Source organism: Nomia melanderi, chromosome 1 (assembly GCF_051020985.1).
Source record: "Nomia melanderi isolate GNS246 chromosome 1, iyNomMela1, whole genome shotgun sequence".
NCBI classification, from domain to species: Eukaryota; Metazoa; Arthropoda; class Insecta; order Hymenoptera; family Halictidae; genus Nomia; species Nomia melanderi.
The window spans coordinates 4,852,472-4,866,502 of NC_134999.1; the positions used below are offsets into that span (position 1 = coordinate 4,852,472).

At 29.4% G+C, this 14,031-nt stretch overlaps 1 protein-coding gene across 2 annotated transcripts in view; it reads left to right on the forward strand.

Annotated features, from left to right (window-relative positions):
• Vha100-2 (V-type ATPase subunit a family protein Vha100-2) overlaps positions 1-14,031 on the forward strand; it is a 48,307-nt gene that overhangs the window by 18,341 nt on the left and 15,935 nt on the right. Inside the window, exon 1 of one of the 2 annotated variants that reach the window (XM_031979004.2) lies at positions 6,100-6,291. The exons of the other annotated variant lie outside the window; for it this stretch is intronic. The gene's annotated coding sequence lies outside the window, so the exon portion shown is untranslated. Of the gene's footprint in view, positions 1-6,099; positions 6,292-14,031 lie in introns of those variants that run through there. 2 annotated transcript variants of the gene reach the window in all.

Here is a 14,031-nt window from a genome sequence, read left to right on the forward strand (position 1 = left end):
TAAGGAAACGTAAAAATTCCCTTTTCCAATCGTATCTCGTATCAATGTGTCTCTCCATATTCATGCAAGCTGTAAATTTATGAAATCCGCAGTCTGTTCGTCATTATGGAAACTTCAAGTTGGTGAGACTCGCAAGTATATTTTGAGATTTTAGTTTTAAGCGTTTGTTTTTTGAAAATTGTAAGCTTGGATAGGTTACTATTAGTTCAAATTTATCACATTCGAAGACATGGTAATTCTTGACGTTGCATTTGTAATTTTTTTCGTCTATCTCCACGCATACTATGCTCTGGCATTTTTTCAGTTTTATATAGAATAATTCTTTTTATCTATTTAATGAATCTATTTCTGCACACTTACACTTTATATATTTTTTCTGAAGTGAGTCTTTAACATGAATGTTCATCGATGCAGTACGAATTAGGACATTAATTTCATTTAATTGATCAATGTTTTTCATTTTTATTATTCTTGAAAGATTAATAAAATAACGAATCATTGTAATTAAATATATTTTATGCCACTATAATATGAAATTAAAACAATGAAGTAAATATATTTCAATTAAAATTAAATTAGACGATTTCTGTAATAATTTTCAAACGCATTTCCTTCGATTTTTAATAAATTTTTGAAAGAGAATCCTTCGATCAATTACTGCAGTATAAATGCATTTCAATTCTAAAACGTTATTACCTCGAACTAAATGAATTCTTTTTATTCTTTGGGCAATATAAAATAATATACTACATAAAATTAATATTTTAAATAAGAAAAGAATATTTAAAAAATGATACACATGTTCTGTTCTCTCTAGTGGTAATATATAATATATTTATATAATAAGTTGATCTATCATAGTAGACCTTACATGCGGACTAGTCATTCAATGGATCGTGGTATTTATCTCTGAATGAGTGTAATATTATATGTTCACGCGAAATTTAATAAATTGTAATTCTTTTTGATATCAGATCTCATCAATCATTATGTGGTAATATGCCGACTGTACAATCATAAATTAATGTTTTGAGGTGCGATTCTACATGAGAAAATAAGATGAAAATTAAAAGTAAGAACATTGTTTCATGTTCAAATTATTAACGAAAATTATGATGAGTTATTTGTCAATAGTAACGTGTGAATCAGGTCAACAGGAGCATGAACAGTGATGTGACATGTGAAACACTGGTGCTTCTACATAGTAACGGTTTATGAAAGGGAATAAGACAAAGGATAATGTACTTTACTATTTTTTTGTTTTCTATATGCGTATTAAAGCGTTTTTAATATATTTTCCATCTGTTCCTTATTTCAACAAGCCGTAATGTTTTATTGTATTTTTTTGTCGAATTCGAATACATCGAGTGGTTTTATGGATCATAAATTATCGAAGCAATTTTATTGGACAGCCGGGGTTGTCATAATTTTTTTTTATTAATTCTTTTAGTTTCCAAAGAAAAATGTTTGTTAAGAAGTGAAGAAGTTGTATCATCGAAAAGAACATACAATAGTATGAAGTAATAATTTTATTTAAATGTAGGTTAATCATTTTATTCTCACCGATTTTCCATGGTCTATTTACGATTGATACATATTTTGTACGTTAATTCTAATTCATCATTATAGGTTAGGAAACACAAAAAATTATATCCAAGATAAATGAATTCTATAAGGTACTAATTGTAAACGTTTTACACAAAAGTTGATATTTCTTTCAAATTTAGATTTTCACATGAATTATTGTGGTACAAAGTGATTTTGATGATTTAAGAATTTTACTTTTATTAGCAGAGTTTGGAAAAGGATTTCTAGTGAAAATAAGATAAAAATACAGTAGAACCATGATTATTCGCACATATTAGAGTGAATAAGTATATCACATGAAATTAAAATAAATAAGTACATTACGTTCAATTACACATAAGTACATTAATAGAAACATGTTGCAATACGTTCAATAAGTTTATATTGTAACTCAAAGTATTTCGTTTAATTTATAAGCAGTTCCAAAAATTAATTATTTCATTGTTTGATTAACCATCTTGGTCCCAATCAATTCGGATAATCAAGATTTTACTGTACTATGACTTTCACTTGAAGATAAAAACATTATATTCAGTAATACGATTTTGATCCAATATTAACGAATAAATATAAAGGAATAAAGCGAAGAATAAATTTAATGCACTTACTTCTCGATTTACGTGGTCTTTTTCTACGCGGTAAATAATACCTCCGTTTACACGGTACGTTTTCTATCCAGTCTCATGTTACTCAATCGAGAAATATATCTATCACATTTAATATATAAGCAATCAATATTTTGAACGAATTAAAAATAAAAATTGGACTGTTTTAAGATACAATATAATAGAACGAATGAGACTACAAACAATAATTGAAACAAAAGAAATTTAAAATAATAAATTAAATAATATTAATATGATAAACAATAATAAACAAAAAATTTCATTACGCGATTGATGAATGTTGTAAATCATTCTATTTACTATAAATATAAGTAATACTATTACAATATAAATTACATTATTAACACTAAAACAAGCACACTCGTCAATATGATGGATTTTAGTTTTCTAATTTCGCAATTATTGACATCTTAAACGTATTGAATAATTGAAATGATTTGAAAAATAAGTAGTTTCACTTTAATTCTACAATCAATGTATGAAGAAATCGAAAAAAAACTACTGTTACAATTTTTATAAAGTTTATATATTAATCATATTAAAGGTTCGCATGGTCCTAGTATTAAGGCGCACACTACATATAATATAACACAATATATTACTAAATGAGAGCGAAACTAACTGACCGCATTAGGTCATCTAGCTATCGGTTGTCATGGAGATGTTTCTTTGAAAATGGTCAGTGAAATTTAAGAACGGCAGACAGGCCTGGCTTTAGTTACTTTACTATTGCGATTACAATAATTAAATATTTAGTGTACTTTTTAAACAAGTAATTCTTTCAGCAAAATTTGTCATTTAATGCGTGCACAAACCTAACGTTGAATTTCTCTTCTATGTCTAACAGTTTCTGAGGTATTGGATAAAATAGCTTTTTCGATCTCAACATTGAGGGATGATTTTACCCCTTCAATTTCTTAAGTTCTATATTACTCTATATATTTATTCATAAGTTTATTTCATTTCATGTTCTATATATATTTCAAATTTTCCTGTCAATTAAGTGACGCTTCTTGTCAGTCTATTTTTGCAAAACACCTGAATTTTAGCTGTTACGCTCATTAACGCTCATTAATGAGTATTAGGAAACTAAGTTTCGACAAAAGCACCTTAAAAGTTTTATAAACAATTACTAGACAAATAGGTATTTTTGATGGTTACTTTAATTGGTTATTCCTCCCCCGTACACTTTCCTTTTTCATCATAAAAAAAATTAAAGAAAACTAAGGATGCTATAATTATGTTCTTTGTTTATGAGAATTTCATCAGCGTTTATTCTCAACTTCTTTGCTGACGTGCTAGTAAAATAATTAGCCAACGTGCATTATATACTGTTTATTCCTGGAGGTTTGTCTTGTAGTTATTTTTGCATAAGCCTTCCCTTTTTTATTACCTTCACGACCTACGATTTTGAACAAAGTTTTAAAATATTTGCGATAGTTTCAGCTATAGGCAAATACAAGTAAACCTCATACAGACTTTACTGAAATAAAATCGGGTTGCATGTACGATAAATGGTTAGGAAGAATGTGCGAAATAATAAATCGCGACGTAAAAATAGTTTGTATGTCTTAAATTTTAGTTACAGACTTTTGTATATAGTTAATGAAATCAAAGATTTTTAAATCAAGAATTCATAAAGAATATTGTTATACTATGCTAATTTAATAACTAATTAGTACAGTTGTTAACTGATGTAATAGACGTAAGAAAAATAATCTGTCACATAATCCTTAAAGTCTTGTTATTTATTTTCTATCAGAATTAAATCATAGATTAGAAGTTGTTGTGAAGCGTTTTTGCTTTGATGCAAAATTAATCAGGGTCAATAAGATCTTCCAATATGCGGATTACAATAATTAATCAGATCAGTATGTAAAGTATATATACCTTAATTTCATTCTTTTCTCAGATCAAAACACTGTCATTTAGTTGATGACATTAATATTGATTTATAATATTGATTTATTGGAAATAAATAAATATTTGTTCTAAAATATTCCTCAATAAATTTGTCAAAAAATGAATTGACCAATAAATCTATCAAGTATCACATCCGAAATAAGGTGACCATTTTTTCTGCAGTCTTCTGAGGGATTTATGTATTAATATCCAATAAATTTTCTACTGCGAATTTTACGATCTCTAAGTTACACTTTTGAGAAGCAATATGTAATATTGTTTTATAAGTATCTGTAGCTGTTACTTTTATGTAACAATATATGTATTATTAAGTAGTAAGTGTAATTTTGACCAATTGTTAATCAAAATTTGGAATACTCATTCTTGAAGCAAAAGTTTACAAAAAAAAACATTAACTGTTTCCTATCAGAGTTTAATACCTAACATTGAAAAACTGCTTAATCCTCAAAGTTGGTAATAAAAGGTGAAACATTTTTCGAAAATTCAGGTGTCCAAGAATATTATGAATAATTAATTTTCATAATTAACACGTTGAATTCCATTGGGGTCACCCTACCCAAATCCAATTATTGTAATTTCTTCAATTAAACGATGATTATTTGAAAACATTCCTATATTACAAATAACGTCGTTTAATGCGTTGGCATTCAGCAAGACAAACCTGCGACTAATATTATTTATAGGTATTTAAAACGGAACGATCGTGAAAAGCTTTCTCATAACTATTATGAACATTTATAAAACAATTAAACATTATATATATACATATAAGAAGTGACCGGGGTTCAGGTCTATATAGCACGTAGTCACGGCCCTGCATACCTGTGGCCGGCGAGCGATGGCTGTGTGGCGCCAAAGTTTCGTGTTCGCGCTCTTCACGGACATTTTCTTAACCTGTCCGAAAGAAAAACCGTTTTCACACTTCCCGCGGGGGAGTTCCTCTTCAGAAATGTCTGCAGAATCCAATGGTGTACAGCAAATTCGTGCTGGCCAACCCACTTTTCGTAGAAATGTAACAGAAGTGCATACAAAGTACGCGCATCTACCCTTTTTTAAACTTTGATCATCGTTTACAAACATTTAATGATACACAAAATTCAAAATTTTTATAGCTACATATTCGGGCAAGCCTCCTCTATTTTCTACGACAAATTTCAACTGCCTATCGTTTTTAGTTTCTATGTAACACTTGGTTCTCTGAAAAGTTCGAACGCTTTTACAAAACCCCAGTTTTTTCGAAAACTGGACCTGACCCAGCAATTTGGTTTTCGGATTCGTATTTACGGTAAGGAACTCACAAGAATCACCTAGTGCTTATTGCAAAAAGCAACATAGGTTAAAATTTGTTCCACAGTGTAATCAGAACTTAATATTCAATTTATATTTAAACAAAATAAGCGACACCTAGATTTTTCAAATTCGGTTTCAAATTTTCGTCACAATTCTAACACGATATTATAGGTAAAGGGGTCAACACTATTTCTACCGAAGGTGTCAAAAGATACCTTCTGAAATGTTAACTTAACATTATTCTCCAACTTTAGTCGTATATTCTGAATAGACTTTTCGACTTTTCCAATGATTATAAAATTAACTATAGGAAATGTCTAAAATTCAATTGAGGAGAAATGATTAAACTGGGAAAATAATTTCAAGTTGAAATTTCAAAAGGTGTCTATCAACACCTTCGGTAGAAATAGTGTTAATATCGCGCGACATTCAACGTGTTAAGTACCACCGAAAACGGTGCACATTTTAAAATTATTATTACAACGATCTCGTTCGATCTAATTACCCGCGCGATGCACATAGCCTCTGTTACCTGGTGCGTCGAATTGATTTGAATAAGTGTATCTCTTCACAGTGTACGATTATGTACAATGAACAACTCGTCACGAGTTCTCCGCTTCCTCTCCCGTCGTGCCCGCCGCCATCACGCAAAACCCGTTGGAGGTGGGACGTTTGTCGAGCGGTGAATTAGATTCAGTGAAGTAAGTTGGTGAGTACGCGACAGTCGATCCGGTATTGTGTGGAATCGAGTCGAATCACTGGATCCCCGTTTTTGTTATGTAATTCTCCTCTCGTCTGCTCCCAAACATAGAAAAGATCGCTAAGCCGATCCGATACATCCTTCGCTGGTTGCTGCATCATCCTGGTGAGTCTTATGCGACTGCAACAATTTGTAAATTCGCTCGCGGCCAGTGCGTTAATCGCCATGGATAAATTTTTAACTGTCGGGGATAATGAGAGCACTTGGATGCCTATTGTACTCTGCAATGCTGTACAAGTGACGGACAATGATGTTATGATGTGCTAGGTATCGGACAAAATTCGTGCGGGTTCTTAATATTAAAACTACCGGACGGATTAAAATCGTCCACTCCTGATTTCTTCTTTTTGCAATTATTAAAAAGATAACAGATGTTTCTTTGAGCAGTTATTAAGGAAATTGATTTAACAATACCCAAACTGAATTGGAAATCAACTAATAAATGCACTCTTGGAGTTTCTATAGAGGAATTTCAAAAGGAAGTTTAATTGTTCGGTTGTCTTAGTGTTAAATCAACATTTAAACACAGAGAACGTTTTTGTGAAATAATTTGATTTGATTTGATACCAATGGCATAAACATAGCTTACTGCTAGTACCGATTTCATGCATTGAACTAGTGAAATACTGATCGAAATCGGACCTCAATTCATTGCTAACAAGAAAATTAAAGGAATTTTGTCTGGTAACTAATATTTATTTCGGAAAGGAAGATGTTGAATTTTGATGGATAAGATATTGATGTGCCTTTAGATTTTGGAATTATCACCTAGGAATTTGTTCGCGTATACAGGTGATAGGAAAATATTGGCAGTGACGCTTAAATAAGGGAAGTTAGATTTCAGATGTACATTGATCACTGCTGCAGTTGTTATATGGTTAATAATGGAATAAAATATTTGATATTTCGCAGTTTAATAAAACGTTCGTTGCATATGCATCAATGTGCTGATTGTTAGATAACTAGTAGACTATTGTTAAGGTTGATATTGATTGTAGTTGAATTATAAAATAATTTTTATTTTGAGAGTAAATAATGCAGTTTCGAAATTATGTGGAGCATACAGCGGAGCTTCGATTAATGAAATTTTCAATTACTAGTACACCAATTTGAACAAAAGATTTAAATGACTGAGCAATGACTGGATTGATGTGTTTACAATCTACAACATTTTATCTAGTGTTACAAAGTTTGTTGATATTATTGCTATTGGCATTTTTAATTTTTTGTTAAAAGTATTTTTTATTAAAGTTTTACATAACTTCACTGTTAAGAATTTATGTTTAACTGTATTATTCTCTCTTTCTGTAATTAGTGTTATTGTACTGTTCTGTTTTCAAAATACGTAAAGGTCTACACGAGGAAGATAGTTTTACATGCGTATATTCAATTACTAGAGTTGTGTAGTTTTATGAATATCCATGTGATACATATTCATCAATTATTACACAGGACTTTCGGTAAAATTAATATGTGTTATAATCAATATAAGTTCTGTGAAATAAACAAATATATAAGCCGTAAAAAAAGAATTTTTTTTCTTTCTTTATGCCTTGTATATGACTTTTAACTGATTTTACATATTAATTTTTCATTTTACTATTTTACTTTGGAAGAAAAAGTAATAGAACTTTATCATAACTTAATCAGATAAATGTTAATTAAATTGTCTGTTTTATTTTCAATAAAATAAAAAAAGGGGAAATACATTTTAGTTCACTTTTCAATTTAGATTTATTTGGAACATGTATATTAAAATTATATCCAGGTTATTTATAATTATGTATGAAGTACATAAATTATTATACAATATATATTAAATATACACATTGTTGAGTATCTCTACTTCAATACAATTGTCTTACATAAATTCCAATCTATTCCCAATGAAGAAAATCAACATACTTTTAGTTGTTTACAACATTTTGAATGACGGTTACATTCTGAAAAAATATATACGTGATGACACTCAATAACTATCTTCGAGAACATTCTTTAATTAAGTTTATAACTGTATTATCACATTTTTTTATGTAAAATATCTTGCATTCTGTTTTACCAAGTCAGCTAGCAGGTAATTTTAAAGTTTTCATTGTATTGTTTTAAAATATATGATTATTCGAAAATTTGATATCTGTTTTAAATTATTGTAAAAAGTATGTGAAAATTGATTCACTATTCATTACTTTATTAGAATTATTACTTTCTTACTACAATTATATGATACGTGTGTTATAATTGTTTACGTAATTATAAACTTTTGTTTTTCCGTTAACTGTTGATTTGTATTCAAGGAACACTCAATCTTTGTTAATATTATTAATAAATTTGTAGATCATGTAAAGCTCATTAAAAGTATATACTGTCATCTGTAGGGATCGTCTTTGTTCGTTAATTCTTTCGTTAACTCCGTCGTAAACAGATGCTTTATGATTGATCGATCGTACTTAGAGCCGTTGATAGCTAGATTTGCAGGAAGTTAGACACACTTCTGGACATAAGTTAAAGGCTTTACAGTCGAATGATAAAGTTGACACCTGTAACCACGTCTAACGTCACGTTAACTCTTCTACAATATAATAAAAATGAAATGACGTATGAAAGAGGCATTCACGACAAATCTACGTGACATACAAGTTCTCATTGCAACAACTAACGATAAACTTATATCGCGCAATGATTTATATCTGAAAATTATATTAATAATTGCATCATTTATAAAATTGACAATGATTATCATTATCTATCTGAATAATTTATTTCTATAAGGCAATGTGATTGTACTAAAATGTAAAATTATTATATAATTATTATATTACTACAATAATTATTACTATAATAATAATTTTAATAAATATTAATAGAATTATTATAATGAAGTATCTATGAATTACAGATATAAATATTATTATCATGAATATTTCGTATTTTTATTTCAACATACAAAAGTTCTGTAATATTATACTTGATTAAAAATTTATTTATTACTGATTAAATGTCATTTTTTAAGGAGTTACTAATTATTATCAGTTTACAATACGAATCATCACATGTAGAGGTTTCAAAATTACGTAAAATATAACGAAATATATTATATCGAAAACGAAACGAAAAATATTAACAACTTAACAAGTAACTAAAAATGGTAACAATATTCGAACAATCGATTAGGAATCTTTTGAGATAGATTCGTTGTTTTTGTTTTCACGTTTGATACCATAATGCGAGTCCACAGTGTCATAAGCTAAAGTGACGGTCGCAATAGTTTTCCGTCCCAGACCAATTAATCTAACATTTGGGTGGTCAGGGTGGGGTGGACAAGTATTCTGACCGTCGGTATAAATGCACAATACATACGATATATTACAAGGCCTGGGCTTTGAAATACAGCATTGGCGTGTGAGAGTTTGTTTGACCATTAATTAACCGAGTTAGTGTACATTTTCTACGGTCTGTGGGAAATAATCGCGCTCCTACTACATCGTAAATATGAATGGTAGCGTCGAATGATTGATAAAAATGAAACAGCTTTTGGAATTGAAATTGTTAGAAATTTTTAAAACGCGCACCAAACTTTGAAATATCTATTCTTTCTCTCATACTTGATAATACTTTTTTGTTTATATTGATCAGTATCCTGCTTAAAAATGAAATCTTATTTGGTAAAAATGAGATTTATCTGTTTAAAATATTCACTTGTTTTGACATAATGTGTTAAATAATCATCATTCGGATATATCAATGAAGTAATGAAATGAAGTTTATTGAAGAAAATACTTCGCTTTATTAGAAATTAAACTGCAAATTTTTATGTGTATACATTTCACGATAATATTAAATAATATAATTTTTTACTCACTGTTAAAAACTGTGATCACTAATTTGTAGTAAGTATTTATTTTGCAACTTCTTATAACACTAATTAAAATTAAATAACGCTTCAAAAGAAATAAAGATTAGAAAATATAACTCTTGTGCAGTTTCCCTTAAATAGAAATGATTGATTTTCTTAATAATTAACCTTCATAATCTCCCACATGAATGCAAATAAAAAAAATTAACACAATTTCAACATTGCAATGTATATTAACGTGAAAGTAAACTTTTCAATATTTCCAAATACACTTTACAACGATACAATTTCTAAACGAATATTTTGAGGAATAAACTGTCATGTTTCGTTGTTTACTGATGTAGTTTACACGAAGAATTTCACGTTGATTCAATCCGATTAATTGAGATTTGTAATTGGCGAAAGTAAAAGTTCCAATTAGATTACTGAAAGTTGGGTTAAGCCATTGGAATTATTGAATTTAAGTTAAAAAAAATGCCTCGACGCGATAAGAGAAATATTTAAGGTACACCGATAAGGAAAATATTCCTTCGGTAAATTATCCTAACACGAGCGACGTCCAAGTTTCGACTCACGGACGATTCGTTTCATCCGTTCATTATGCTCAATTTACTGAAGATTTCCACGTGCGTGTCCTATGCAAGTGTTCGTTTATTTCTCAAGGTGCACAACGGACTTTGCTCCGCGAGTTCTATATCTCGCGCGCTTATCTGAATAGAGGACGGTCATTGACGATACATATTTCTTTGTCCTCTTTCATTTCTTTTTTTTCACTTGTTTTTCTCCACTGTTAGATGAGATTTTTATCAGGACGCCTGAAAATACGTGGGATTTCGTTTTACCCATTATCTTTGGGGAACATTGATACGTTACATAATTATATAAATAGTTTGTGTACCGGTGGCAAGAGCAATTGTGAACAATTTGTAAATAAATTAATCTTTATTTCATTACGAGATTAATCAGTCATGATACGATCGTCATGGAAAATTTGTTTGTCATTGATCAATCTGTTAAGTACAATTACTTGTCTCGATAATGCTTACTTTGATTTTGTAGAAAAAGGTTAACCTTTTTTCATAAATATTGAGCTGATGTAACAATTTTGACGTTTTTTTGCACGTAGTTGGCAAACAAATATTTTTCTTCGAAAGAAGTAACATCTGTTTCTGAATTATTGTAGCGTGTATAAAGGGTATCGTTTTCTTCGCTTTTACTTAGTTTTGGTTTAGCCGTCGAACAGCTGAGAACCCTTTTTATTATTTCTTGTGAAGAAACATTAAAACTTTTCCATCTACCTGATATAAGACAATGAAAAGAAATAGTTGTAATGGTTACGAGTCAATATATACAGTTGATTAAGTGAGTGGATAAAAAGTTGCATGAATGAATTATTGGAAAGAGTTTGGAAACTTAATTCTCATTCATACTATACCGTTTATATTATCTATTCATTGAGAACACTGTATCGGCTTGAATTATCGAATATTAGTACTCAAATTACATTGCTTTTAAAATCCATTACGAGTTGTAATGAATAGCAGTATGATAAGCTTTGCACTGACGCGTTACGGTTAATAATCATTTGTGAAGTGCATGGCGACGTTTGGTGATAATTAATACTGATTATTAAATATTTCGAAAAATAAAACATGTTATAAGTAACAAATACATGTACTAGTTTCATACAATTTTTATTAATAGTGGATACAATGTTTTATTTTCTCTCGAGTACTGAAAAATACAACACTGTCTATAGATATTAAAATTTTTACGGAGAATACATTGCTATGAAGAATTAATACAGAATTATGGTAAAAGTTATTCAATTAATATTCTAGATACACTCTCATTGATTCATTTTCAACGAAAAGAAATTTTGTGAAAAATTAATAAAACCCATATGTAAAACGGAATAGATATAGGTAATTCAGACAACTTTTGACTAAATTAGTTTTCTTACATTGTTGTAAAATATTCTCATGTTTCGCAAATTGTGAATAAAAATTTCATGTTTTTGATAGACAATGTACGTTTAACGTTCCTCCATCTGGCAAGAGATTGTTTAGACTGCCACTGATACGCGTCAGCTGTAAAATGATTAATACATTTGTGTCTACGTAAAAAAATGATCAAACAATATGCGAACATTCTCTGCCAGGAAAATGATTTATTACAAATTATAATACATTTTCATTTTCATATGTTTTTAAAAATAGCAATATGTTGTAGGAATATTTTTAAGACTACCCCTAATTGCATTTCTGTTTTAAGGAAATTAATTTTGAATATAGAGTTTTATTAGTATATAGAATTAATTAATTAAATAGTGAATTAATTTATGTAAATAATAAATTACGAAACGGAAAGAAACAGAATTAGTTAATACCACTTTTATTAAATATACCAGAAGACAGTTTTTAATAGTTTAGCATAAAATTATTTTCTAATTATTCCTCAGTTGATTTCGTCGATTGAGACAAAATGATTAAACACAGAAAATAATTTTAAGTTAAACTTCTGAAAGGTGTTCTATGACTAAAAATAGCGTTAAACGTAATAATGGAAGATAGTGCATCTTATGAGATTTAACGTACGATCTTCTCACATTACATTTTAGTGCGACGTAAATGTTCGCGTTCATTAGAATACTAATGTGGATGATTCTCTCCAGCCCGATCTTTTATGTATTGTCCGGACGTGCGAACAGAAGATGGTCATTATTAGATTCCCGATCGTTATGCATCTATGGCACGTGCAAATTTATATATTAGTATATACTTTAATTTTATTTTTTCTACAAAAAATCTTCTAGCTGATAAAGTAAACTTTGTGCAAATTTATACATTAGTATGTACTTAAATTTTATTTTTTCTACGAAAAATATTTTAGTTGATAAAGTGAACTGGTTCTTCATTTTCATGTACAACTTTATATACAGTAAAATTACTACACTCTTTCATATGCTATTACAATATGTAATTGTATGATATGAAATTGAGTACACATTTCCAATTACTTCAGGCTATTTATTAAAAATATGGTTGACATTGCATTATTTTCTCCAAAAGTCGAATATAATTTTTATGTTTAACTTGTTCCTGTATCCATTAGTTTCAAGGTACATCATAAAGTATGTTCTCAATCTTTAACTTTCGATATTTTTGCCCTGCACACATAGTTGTGAACACCCCTAAAAAAACTACACACGGAAGAGTTTTTGATGCTGTACATGTATAACAAATATTATTGTTTATTGACCGTTGCAAATAATGTTACAAAGGGAAAAAACACCAATTAATAAATCTCTTTTCCAAGAGATACAATATGAAATCTTAGAAAACAACGCTACCATGTTGGAAACTAGATCAAGAATAAGCAAATACGCGGATTAAGAATCACTTTAGTTTTCTCACAATCGTAAAAGGTATCATAAAGGGAATTACGTCTTCAGAGCCTACACTCATTGTAATTTAAGGCTTGCGTTTATGTCGGTGCGACGTTTGTGTGTACCCACGATTCGTTTTCCTTATCTTCGCATTATATAGCTTCTATCTCGGTTCTCTTACTCAGAACGAAGCGACGAAGAATTCCGTTTGGTCCTCGATAAGATTGCATTAGAAATGTACAGGGTGACTCATAGTTAAACCACTAAATTTCGTTGATATATTCCATAATTAAAAATAGGAGAAGAATTTTAACGGAACTTAATTCCGAAAATGCTCATGAAAATGTTGTAATAAATGAATAACGTTTTCCTCTTAAAATTGTACTAATTAATATATCAAAATGTATGTAGGTTTGTTATTAAATAAAATTTCCAAAATCATTCAAACTTCAATAACAAATTTTATTTGAAGAAATTTATAATTATCAGTGGCTTCAGACTGCTACACAGATTCTACTGTTTGGGACACCCTGTATAATATGTATATGCCCGTGTGTGTAACTCGAAACCTGCTGTGCAAAGGTACACACAGCGATATCGTACC